Here is a 13,163-nt window from a genome sequence, read left to right as displayed (position 1 = left end):
ATCCCCTGTATCAGAGGCCATTGCCCCAGTGCCCGTGAAGTGGTCTATTGTACTCAGTCTGGGGGCTGACCCCGAAGGATTATCCATAGTCATATTGAGGCTTTAGGCCCGCAGGGAGTTGCAGGATGTAGTACTGCGGCCCATGTCCCACTCCAAGCCAAGCTGGCAGCTGCGGCGGGTGCCCCGTAAGGTATGGGCCGCTAAGGCTAGGTGCAACCCTTCGGGCTGGGGAATGCCCCACTATCTAATAGTCTCTGGGAAGAAAGAAGGGGGTAAAAGCCCCTGCCACGATATGAGGTGTGTGCCAGGAGGGCCTCTCCCCTCCCGCAACCCGCACAAGGGCCTGGCCCGACCACCTCCATGAGAGGGAGCATGCTTCCATGCACCCCTAGTGGGCTCCTAGCCTGGTGATGGCTGTGTCCAGCCAGCCCCGGGTTGAGATTTGCTGCGGGTGCACCTGGGCAGCAGCGTCGACGAAGGGCCTCTGTTGCCCTCCCAAGCAGGCCTCTCCAGGTCCACCTGTTAGCAAATTCATCAGGCTGGCTGGCCCTGATGGCAGAACACTCCAGGGCCTTGGCTCCGCTGCTCATCTGCCCCATTGCTATCACACTGCTCGGTGGTTCCGGCCAGCCGAGCATGCCGAAATCTCCCCAGTGGGGCCGCTGCCACCAGGCCACCCGGGCCGGGGTTCCTCCGCACGCCGTCAAACCTCGGTCCAGGCTACCGGTCAGCATGACCCAGCAGCCCCGCCTGCACCAGGGCCGAAGACCACGTCCAACAAGACAGACCCCCGCCCGTCCAGGGCCTGAGGGCACCTGTCTGACAGCCGACCCAGCAACTCTGCTCCTCGGCACAACTCGGCCACCAACTCCTACCAGGCCCCAGGTCACGCAGTCCCGGGACCCTGAGCCAGGCACGGATGCCGCTCCGTTCCGCTCCCTCTCTCTACCTCAGTATCTCTTCACGTACCATTCTCCCCAAGCTGGGGAAAGGCTGCCAGGAGAAAAATAATCGTGAATGTGGCAGGGTTGTGGAGGATGGTCTTTGAGGATGCCGCAGCATGACTACAGCACGTCCGCCATGTTGGGCGGCTAGGCCACGCCCCCCCATGAGACCACTTTAAAATACATGTGTTTAGGATGTGCACTGTACAAGCTCTTATGGTGAATTTATTAGACTATAATGTTGCCTCTTCTATAATAAGAATTTAGACCACGTTTAGGGTTTACTACACCAGTGACTTGCCTCATACATAGTTCACTAATGGCTTGTCATTGGGGGTCAAGCCATTAGTGTTTCTAAGTTGAGTCATAGAGATGTATACTTCTAATAAATGCCTGTCTATGTGGTCATAATCTAATGTACTGGTGAAATGCTTCTGCATGTTAAGGAAATAATTCATTTAGAATTTTGAAGAGACTGTATCACATTTTTACACTTTGTTACATGTAAAAAGTGTTCATGGCTTGACTCATGCATGGACTCTTAGAGCCCAGTTATAACCTTGGCTCTGGTCTGGCTTGGCTAGCCTTATTAATTGGAGCACCCAACTTTATTGGCTGCTTGGGCTTAGCACATGGGTTCATCACTCATTGGATAAAATGATTTGTACAAAAAAAGAGGACTGGAATCATGGAGCCTACTTACATACATCAGTTTGAGAGCTCTACATCAAGGCTTCTCACAGCAGAGACAGAGAAGAGTGCATGCAGTGAAAAATAATTTAAAATAAGTGATCCCAGGGCAGGAATAGCAGATTTTTTGTTGAACATGAGTGTAATCATGAGTTCCCAGGGAGAACTACCATGCACAGTAGGAATAGGGAGGGGTGTAGTTTAAGTTCGGGGGGGCTAGGTAGTGGCACCCCCCCAAATTCCTTCTTAGATTGGTAATTGGTCTTGGGTCCTAAGTCAGGTTTGTTATGTCTGTGGTGGATTCTCTCATCATTCTTACTATGCTGAGAGCTTTAATCTTGTTCATTGTTTGCGGCAGAAACTTAAATGCATAGAGTGATTGGTTTACCAAACAAATAGTAAATCTACACTCATAGAAGTACTCCCTGAATTGATGAGAATGTACTACTTTTTGGAATTCACAAACATTGGCAGTAGTAGGCGCGGAAAGCTGCACCAGTCTAAGGTTTCCAGGCATCTCAAGGAAATTGCATCTTTATGAATTAAGCCCTACACTTCAATACCCCTAGATACCTTGCACAAAGAATGGAACTACGGGCTGGATGCAGAGCATCTAGAGGCACTAGCACCCTACTGCTGAAACCACCAAAATTCTATAAAAAGAAAACATACAACGAGCTTTCTCAGGTCTTGCCCCTGAGGATATGGAACACCCTACTGCCTGAAATCAGAATGAACCTCTCAACTGCCTCAATCAAAAAAGAAATTAACATGATACTGATGAACACATTTATGCTTTAGAACTGACGAACTCTGCTCTCAAACAAGATTTGTCCCCGACTCGGCAAGCATACTTATTTCTCACGTTATCTATATAAAACTTTGAAAATAAAAATAAATACTACTAGCAATCATACACTCAACATATGATGGGATGAATGCCTGCAAACAGTCTAGCCAGTGGCAATCGCTTGGGTAGTATTCCAAACCATCATTTGTCACCGACTGTGCCACTCTAGAGAAAGGCCCATCTAATAAAAATCAATACTGGCCCTGTTCCTCATAGAAACAGTCCATCCAGAACTTTAGTCATCTCACCCCTCCACCTTGCAGATCACTGTTTTTGTATTTGGTAAATTGAAGCGTCCCCCCCCCCCCCCCCCCCCCAATCTCACTGAATAAGCTACACCCCCTGCACAAGATGAAAGACCTGTTACTCTCTGTGAAGTAATTTTAGTGTCTATGTCGCTACCTCATGTACTAAAATTGCACGGAGGACGGAGACAGATGTCTAGTGCATCATTAGATAAGCAAAGGCATTCAATATTGTTCAGAGCATAAGTCCTTCAATGTTCCTTACAGTTTCCTGCTGCACACGCCTGTAACTTAGCACACAACTGCCAGGAGAGTGTTGAAATGCGAACAGGCCTGCTTTAGGGACAGAAGAGAAACATTCTGACTCAAGCACAAATGGACATGAACAGGTATGTGTTGCAACTGATTTGGAAATCCGACATCACTTTTGTGAGTACTAGCCATGAGCCTCCTGAAATCAACCCTATAGTGAGACTCATCTTGAATTACACCACAGAGGTTGCAGATTCCCATTAGTGCGGGTGTGGTACAGCAGGCAGAGTGGTTGATTCAGGATCGCAGGGCTCATGGTTCGAACGCTGGCGGCAGCTCAGTATAATGTGACTCCGAGCAACAGCTCACTTAATCTCCCTGACAGACCCCAGTGTCTTGAACCCTTCAGGCAGAGGTCTTCAAACTGGGGGGTCGTGGCCATGTTCCCAGGGGGGCGCAAATGCCTCAGTACCAACTTGTCAATCAAAACGGCTTGGAAGTGTGAATTTGTTTATAAAACGCGCTTTCAGGCGGTCTTCATTTACAAACAGCAGCTGAAGTACATGAAAGGAACAAAGACATGATTAAAAAGGGCATATGGGAGCTTGCATGCTGCGCAGGGGCAGGTAAACTGGTCTACGGCGTCAGATTCCAGGCCAGAGGTCAGCAGCGGACCGTGTTAAATTTTTTGAATGGGACCCGTGCCGGGTGTTACCATTGTGAAGCCTATAGTTTATGGAAATGTTGCCAGGTATTTCGGAAACAAAAAGGAAGAAGATGGCCACACTCATCAGTGGACAGTGTAGGTTAAACCGTATAGGAATGAGGATATGTCGGCATATGTGAAGAAAATCAAATTTAAGTTGCAGGAAAGTTACGGCAATCATTTAAGGGTTGTGACCAAACCGACACATGAAATTACTGAAACAGGCTGGGGTGAATTTGAAATATTGTCAAAATATTTGTTATTGATCCTACTCTGTATCCCTTGCTGAAACTGTTCCAGTCCGATACCAAAGTCATGCTAGGAAAGAAAACAGCGGTTTCTGAATCTTATGACGAGATGATTTCCCAGAACCCCACAGTCATGATGCAACAGCTATTGACCACATCTCGCCAGTTAACACTTGGAGCATACAAGCATGAAACTGAATGTAGCGAATTGGAAACCAAAACTAAGTGGAAGATGGACGCTGCTAGAAAGAAAATCAATTTTGAAATCTCTGACCTCAAAGAAAGGTTGAAAGCTAGTCCAGAAAATATTAACAGTTTGAAAAATGAAATTAAGAAACTTGAAGAAGCCGATCTCTCTAAAGACATTTAGAAACCAACTAACAGAATAACAGTAGCAGACTGGTCCAAATCGAAAATGTGCTGCAAGGTGGCACACTCATGTAGATGTTGATGCCTTCAAGCAGATTGTGAGAACTGCAATTTTTATATGTGAACGATTTTACAAGTGCTAACTGGACATTGTTACGCAACTCAGCCGGCTCAAAGCCATTGGTAATGTTTACTAATATAAACATATTATACTATGTCTTGCCAAATGCCCTCATTTTAAATGGAGAGGAGACTGACATGTTCCTGTTTATTGTTTACACTGGAAACTAACATTGTGTTGGTTCTATCTGTTGACCTTCTCACTGCACAAATGGTTCAATAGATAATATTATGAAACTATTTTGTTCTATTTTTTCACCTGCAAGTAACATAAATGAAAAGTAGTTTCAAGATAATACTTATGAATCCTCAAATGGTTAATGCAATCACTGCAGATGTTTGAGTATGAGGCGAAAGAGTTAAAGAAATTAATTCTGGTGGGCGCAGTGGGGAAAAGGGGTTTGCGTCTAAATAGATCTACGAGGTCCAAGCCTGTAACAGAAAATAATGTGAATGTCAATATGTTAATCATTATTTTAAAACTGCATTACACCCAATATAAGATAGGCTGCTGCAGAATGGTTTAGTCAGAGCCACTGGAATTAGGGTAGACATAATTATGCAGGAAGAAATGGCAAATTATGTGGAATAATGTGGCATATTTTTAACAGTATTGCTTCATTTTTTTTACTTTTTTCACATGGTAATACTGTTTGGGAAAATATTTTACCTCATTAGTACCAGTTTAATAACCAAATACTGAAATGAGCAAATGAAAGTTGACAATGTTACCTCCATCAAGGGCCCTCCATTGTGTGGGACCACGTCGCAACATTTTAGTAACTTTTGATCCGTTTGAGCTACAAACAATTTTTTTTCTAAAATCTGCAGTTTATGCACCAGATGGATTATGTGGAAAATTTGGCAGATCCATAATTATGCAAAAAAAAGCCACAAAATCACCTTATTCCAGTGGCACTAGGACCAAGAGTGTGAGTGCGCCACTGCACTGCAATTATTACTGTAGCAAAGACTGGAGTGGAGACCCATTTTCTTTTCTAGTATTAGGGCCCAGGCCACGCTTGTTGCACAGGGAACAGGACCCCAGCACAGGGAGAGGGAAATGTGGGAATTTGTTCCCTTTTGTTTTTAAATTGCACAAAGGGGCAGACAGTCTACTCTGAGCCTCAGGTCTAGGAGAAATATCTATGCGTAGTGGGCTGAGGACGAAGCCTGTTTCCTAGGGCACAGAGGCCCAGTGGTGTGAGAGGCCAACTAAACTCCAATTATGGCTATTTTACTATCCTTCCTTGTTTGCATTAGGACCCCGTGCCCCCTTGCTGTGGCATTATTTTTGGCCTCCTACCAATGGCCCAAGGGAGGTGAATGTCGACACAGAGGAGACAGCTTAGTTTGGGCCTCAGAGAGATGGGAGAAGGGGTATGACGCAATATCGGGCCCATGTTTTTAACAAAGAGCCGATGAGACTCTCTGTTTTGCAAGGCCGTACCTATCACTAGTGAATGAGGTAAGTTGTGGCACTGGATCCCCGGGGTTGAGTGTCCTAATGCATCAGAATCATGACTGTCTTACTCTGCAAAAGAGGCATGGCCCTTGCTAGCATTAGAGCAGCGATAACAGTTGATGCAAAGTGTGGGGGCTCATTTTTGTCTGAAAGGATCAGAGAGTCTGTGTCAGGGCTGGAAGGAGGATGGCCCGGCATGGTAGGGAAAGGCAGAAGCAGAGAGGCAGCCTGCTACTTGGGGCTGCAGCTATCATTAGTCCCGCAGGTACATCTGCATTGGGGTCCAGGAGAATGAGGGCTCACAACACCCTAATTATGTGAGGTACAGTTGTTTGGTCAATTTTCGTTTTGGGTGGCATATTTGCTCTTTTCTACTGCTCATATTTAGTGCAGAATTTGAGCTAGAGAAAGTACCCTTGAAATTATCTCATACTGCTAGCCCCCTGCGCTCAGCCGTACCACTCCTGCTCCCCCAAGCCTTGCCATAAAGTTTTGGAGGAGGGGCCCGACTTCAAAACATTTTCCTTAAGGGGGCTCAGAGCAAAAATGTTTGAAGATCTCTGCCTTAAGGGGTGATACGTTTGTGCTTCAACAAATAGGAGTTATTATTATTATAGTCCACTTTCAAAGTAATCCTTTCTGCTTTTTGTACCAGAGCACAATTGCCAATCGCATTCCAGTCCTGAAGTCAGAGTTTGCCTTAAAATGGCCACAGAAAACCTGATGAGCATTTCAAAACAATATAGGCATGCAGGCGAGCACTACCATGGACCTAGCAGCAATGACCAAAGTGAATTTCGACTGCCGGAATCTAAGAGTTTTCATTGCCACTTTTACTGCCCGGACCCCGGTTTGGACACAAAATCGACATAGATAGGTGTTCCTCCGTCCTGCCCTTTCCCAGTCTTTCTTCTATGTTAACTGTCTTCTCCTGGATCAATTGGGTGTAAAATAGAGCCAGGCTTCTAAGTGAACAATCACGTCTCAGGTGTAGGGCCAATGTAGATGAAGGGTCTGCCTGGTTTGCAAGCAAATTAGTTTAATTTAAAGAGTACTTCGATAGATCATCAGGTTCCATTCCAACTGGTCAGAGCACCTTAGAGAATAAATATATGCAAATATAAACATTCTAGTACTCTGTAACCCTTTCAAGCATTCTTGTTCTATGTCAGGCTCAGTCCCTGCCTGGATAGCCGATATAGTGAATATAAATAGAAACCACATACCTGAGAAAACTATCACAGACCTGCAAAAAATACGAGTTGCTTAAATATTTTTCCTAGAACTCTTGTATTTTTTCCTTTGCCAAATCATGCTCTTTATAATTGTTCGATGTACTATCGATGTTGCACATCACTCTTTTCGTTGCACATTTCTTTGTAAAATGTGATATGGTTTGAACTTGTGGTGAGTGAAATAAAATGATAAAAACTAAAAACGGCACGGATGAGAACTGTGACGAAAATGAGTTTCTGCTTCTAAGAAGCTCATGATGTACTCCTTCTCAATCCTGTTAAAGTAAAAAAATATAGAGAAGCCTGCTTGGTCGCAGAGTGCCTACCGGTAGTAAAGGGCCGCCTGAACGCCTCAACCTTGTTCAGCCAATAAGACCTGACAGAATCAGTCTTTGTGGAAATCTTGACCTGTACAAAATGCGACCAGAAAGCAGTAGTTCAGGAACGGCAGGCGAGTGACCTTTGTTCCGCTGAAGAGACAACAGTCTTTTTTTTATTTCTTGTTCCAATTAAGAAAAGAAGACAGAGAAAGAAGATCCAGGTTTCCAGAAGACGCGCAGATGATAATGGTGTATTGACCTAGCAATGCCGCCTCTTAAGAGTCTCATCGGAGGTCAAGTGCAGTAATTACGTGTCACTTTCCTTCCACTGCGCGAGCTGTAGCCCTTTCGAAGGCTGAAAAATGAGCCTCGCGACCATGCTGCGGCCAGGGACCGCCACAATCAATGGAGTCGCCGAGCAGCAGCTGATTTCTACAGGCCTGGGCGCACGTGCCGCACTCCTGGAAATGCGTTTCCAAAAGAACAGACCAGCTCCGTATTGATTTTAATTAAAGGACTGTGATCAGAAGGAGAGGAAGAGAGTGCAATTGAGACAGCTGAAAGGAGGGCAATGAAACTTAGATGGAACACTGGTGTTGTGACAGCTCAGTTCATTCCTGGCCTCATGTCAAATTCCACGTCTATCAGATGAATGTTTCGATGACAGATTACTGCAATTTGCTTTGTGTTATACGGATGTTGACAGCTGAATTAGGAGGGATAATCCTGAACAAGGAATGGTAGTTTTCTGTTTCACAATTAGTTTTCCTTTAAATTGGTCTCAGCTTGTAAGGGCACAGAATGAAGTGTTCAAAGTTTGCTTCACCACAGACCATCTCTACGATTACGGGAAAGTCATCTCACTGTTCTCTTTTTAGTCGATCATGATAGAGAAATATTAAAAAAACTGAGAAGTCCTAATGGGATTCCGCTGTGGAGGTAGTTATATCAATAAAGTTTTGCTTCCCCTCCTAACGTAGAGTATAGCAGGGCCTTGTTAGCTGGGCAGATGAATGGCATTGGCCTTGAGCTTTTCTGCCATCCAATGGCCATCCTAAATTGATAGCGCCTGGATACCCTCACCGATGACAAGCAGCGCTCTACAAATCCACCTTACATATTATTACATAATATAGGGGGGGGCATTGGGCGCTTCCTTGCCTTCCTGTGTAGTAAATCTGGGCAAGGATGGTGGACACACAGTTTTTCCAGGGAGCATGGGGCAAGCAGCAAAGGCCACAAGAATTAGCAAGCCTTTCAGATACGTTTTTTCTTGTCAGAAAAGCTTCCACTAGTAGAGCCGAGCCTGGGGACGGCTTGGTAGGGAGCTTTATGGGCCAGGGCAGCTGGGAAAGGACTTGAGCGGCTGAAAGAGTGTCTGCACGCGCCATGGGCCTGATGGAGGGCAGATGATATATGAGGGTCAGCAGCAGTTGGTCGAAGGAGGGTTGAGGTGCTATTCAGAGTCAGGGCCGGCTTTAGGGCGGTGCGACCGGTGCCACCGCACCGGGTGCTGGCTTCCTGGGGGCGCCGTGTTTGAAAGTTTATTAAGCTTTTGAAGCACCTGCTGCAGCGTTTCTTTCCACATGCAATTACCAGGCCTCACTTAAATATCAAGAAAACTTGTGTGATTAATTATCTTCCTGGAGAGAGATCAGTGTTTTGTAAAGTTGAAGTTTTGACTTAGGTGAAGTTAGTGCAAAGGGTTAATATGCCTGCTGCAAAGAACGTGTAATAAGTAGATTAGATAGTGCATATGATGTAAACAGATCAGCAGATTACTGCTTTCAAAAGAGACATCCTTTTGTTACTTGCAATTTATAACTTAAAGTCGTACTATAGCATAGTGAGCTATTAACTTTCATCCCAGAACTGCCTACACACCGCAAAGTATACATTATTAGAACATTGATTAATGTTGCAAAAAGGGTTAATTTGGCTAGAAATCGATTCTTATTATTAAAGAAAACTCCCAACTATGCTGTTTCTTTTTCGACTCTGGGTTTGTGCTTCTCCACACCAAGCACTCTTAAATTATACTGCCTACCAGTATGGATGACATGTGACTCCTACACTTTCAGTCCTTTGGCTTATGTAACATTTCATATACACGGATTTACACACGTATGATTGATTGTCTCTGTGTAATGTGTGTGTGATGCAAAGTGCTCGGACACCCTACACTGGTATGAGTGGCGCTATATAACTAATTCAATGCATCTGAGAGAGTGTGGTTATGGTGATTTGGTCACTGTTAAATGGTGCTAGTGAGAGAATCCGTGGTGGAGGTGGTCATTGGGGGGGCGGCAACAAACATTGTCGCACAGGGCGCCACCAGCACTAAAGTCGGCCCTGTTCAGAGTAGGGTAAGAAGTTTTTGGTGAGCATTCGTCACAGTATATTTTACTTACATTTAATGCCTAAAGAAACAAATAGTTTTAGTGTCTTTTTAGGTAGTTTTTACAACTACTGACAAATCAAATATCACTGTCGTTTTCAACTTGCATTTCACCATTGATAGCTGGAAGATAATTAAATCTTTCTGTTTGCTTCACTTCTTTAATAATCAAAAGTACCCAGATAGCGTTGTTATTGCAAACGCAATTCAAACTCATTTATCCCTTAGAGAGCTAAACAGAACTATAGCGGAGAGATCCCACACCAAGCTCGCAAGAACAACAACTAATATTAAAAAAGAGGAAAATTGGCATAAAGGATATACAAATTCTTTAACATATATTTAAAGCATAAACACTCGTTTTTGCAGATATAACATGAGTGAGTGAGTGACATGCAGGCAGCAAATTTGTGACCGATCACAAATGCATTTCCTTATATGGGCTCGATAGTTTTCATTCCATCATTCTGATTTATTTTATTTTATTATGTTTTATTTGCGACGAATGACATTTGACAAAGGAACACACAGGACTCCCAGTGGCTTCCAATGTAATGGTTTGTATGCCACTGGGAAGAAGGGTTGCACAAGTGCAAAAGCTTGCAAGAGTAGCGCAAGGGTTCTTTTCATGGGTAACCATTTTGGTTAATAATAACATTTAACGTTCATAGTGCTCAGAGACTCTATATAAAACCAAGTGGTATAATCGAAGGTATTAGTCGGGTATTTAGTGACCTTCAGAAAGTCTGTTTAATGGACACAGCTCCAAAGGCTTACCATTGCTAGGGTGCTATGAGGGATAAAATCCAGAGGAAGGTGTTTTGTACGGGTCCTTTTTGGAAAGGCCAGGGCCAAATCTGCATTGAGTGCATATAAGGAGTTGCTGACAGGGCAGGCTGCCTTAGACCTGGGAAGCCTACGGGAGCCCTTAAAACTGCAAGGCACGGGCATGGAGTGGGAAAGATTTGAATTTCAATGGGGTTTTTGTGCTGAAGGTGGGTGTTGGTGATAATCAAATGCCAGCTGGACCGCTAGTCAACCTTGTTAGTTGGTTTCTCTGCAAACACACTAATGTGCCACATGATTTTTTTTTTTTAAATCTTCACATTGTAAGAGATATGAACAATGCTCACATATTTGTGTAGTGATTAATAACTTTATTTCTAATCTAAGCACTCCAGATTTTCTCAATACAAGTTATGCATGCATGCTAAAGACATTTAAGCGCTCCCAATTTTATCAATAGGAGATTGCCATGAATGGTAAAGATGTTTCACCAGTTTCACAAGATATGGTGCGTTTGGCGAGTAGAAGAGAATTGGTGCATGGTTTTGCCCACATGCCACTTATCTCATCATTAGCGTAAGGGTAGCAAACGTCGCTGAAATGTTCACTGTTTTATATATTTAGAAAATTGTGTTGAAGATCTACTATCTCTAACCCAAATCAGGGAGTCCTCTTTCTAACCTACACCGATGAGGCATAAAAGTAATTGGAAAGTACAAATGATCCCCTTCCCCCATGCTACTTTGAATTGTGTAACGATGAGTATAACTACATTAACATTTCTTGAAAAATCTAAAAAGTGTGCCCTCTACTTGCCAAGGTACAACCTGAAACTAGCTACCTCTTCCCTCCAAACTTAAAATGGACAAATGAGAACTTCTGAGGTATTGAGGGAAGACTGGAATGGTGGAGGTTTTTGATATGGCATCAACCTGCTTGTCAGTTGTCGTCTTTTTAATGAGGCAGAGAATGTTCAAGAGCAAGCGAGGAGAGGATGAACCATGGATAAGGCTGACTGAAGATTAGAATTTAGTCTGTTCCAGGGCACCGCGATAAATATTTGGCAATATTTTGCCTGGAAAGGTTCCTGCTCTTTAGGCACGATTCACTGATTGATTGCGCAATGCCATACTCGCACCTACTTTAATCACCCTGAGAGCTAGAATGGACTAAGGGATAGCTCACTCTAGTGGAATGAATATCACCTACAAACAAGTATTGGGATATTTTCAGAAAATCCATGAACACTAACAAAGCAGGGCAGAAGGACGAGTTACCACAGTGCCTGAACCTGAGATTTCTGCCACTCCTTGACTTTCCTCGGCAAATATTCAGTACGGTCAAACAGGGAGCTAAGCCGACTTTTCAGCAAGGTGACAGCAAAAAACAGAGTTCTCTCATTGGTCAGTTGAAGAACAAATTTATTTATTTACATTTTTTATATAAAGCCATTCTACCTGAGGGTGGTAGCACTTTTACAGTGTAATAAGTCTCGAATTATATTAAAATATTAGCAGCAAGAGAAACTACTAGAGATTACCTGAGGATCATCATGAACAGGGGAAGGAGACTGCAGTAGCAAAAGAAAAGAAGGGTTGGATAGGGCGAGTAGGGTGTGGATGGATAAAGGGGGATAAGGTAGACAAAAGGGAAGAGGATAGTGGTAGGGGAGTAATAGGTTAAAAGGTAGATCAGAGGGCAGTGGGGCAAGGTAGAAAGTGGTGGTAATGGAGGCTAGAAAGCAAGAAGGAGGAGAGGGATAAGAAATGAAAGGTCAAGAAGATCATAAGGTGGAGAGAGGGGAGGTGGGAATAAGAGAAGGGAGGAAAGGGTCAAAGACACGAGGATGAGAGAAAGTCAAAGTTGTTTATAAGATAGGAGAAGATGAGGGAAAAAGAGAAGAAGGGAAGAGCGTCAAAGTTCTAATCTAGATAGGAAGAGAGGCGAGGCCGGCTTACACCTGTACATAGGGGCAAAAGGAGGCATTGGCCCTCAGGCAGTACTGGTGAACAAGTGGTGTGTGAGGCAGTCAACAAAGTTGTGGAAGGTTAACAGGTATAATCATCATTGGTAAATTCATAGAATGGTCTGCCACATGCTGGTGATCTTAAAAACAATTCTAGGGATAGAGGTGGCTCACAGTGCAGGTGCTGGACACACACGTACAGTGCAAGTGTCCACATACCTAGATATTACTGAAGCTCCTATTTTGTGTGCTCTGAATTTGAATATCAATTTCAATGCATGATGTATTATGAGCTGTAGCGATGAGGTTGTGGTTGCTCTGTTTCATTTTAAAATGGAGACTTTTAAAAGTTGTTATCAAGCTCAGTGGCAGGCCCCCTTTCTAGACAACAGAGCAGAGTAATCTTTACAGATTTTGAGTAAGCATGGGAGTCTATCAAGATGCATCGGGAGTGGTGTAGGAACCAAAGCATTAAATGTCCCTGTAGCAAACCCCCCTTTTCTGTATGGTCACCCCGGATTTTTCACCTTTTTCAGAACCCTATGTTTTTGTTGGTTTTACAGCTCTAT

General features: G+C 43.9%; 1 pseudogene; it reads left to right on the top strand.

The window, feature by feature from the left end:
• The first annotated feature begins 3,673 nt into the window (after positions 1–3,673).
• Positions 3,674–4,305, top strand: LOC146867049 (YEATS domain-containing protein 4 pseudogene; annotated as a pseudogene).
• Positions 4,306–13,163: the final 8,858 nt, after the last annotated feature.

Source organism: Triturus cristatus, chromosome 1_2 (genome assembly GCF_964204655.1).
Source record: "Triturus cristatus chromosome 1_2, aTriCri1.1, whole genome shotgun sequence".
NCBI classification, from domain to species: Eukaryota; Metazoa; Chordata; class Amphibia; order Caudata; family Salamandridae; genus Triturus; species Triturus cristatus.
The sequence above is the reverse complement of the archived record's forward strand: the minus strand, read 5'-3'. Positions and strand labels throughout refer to the sequence as shown.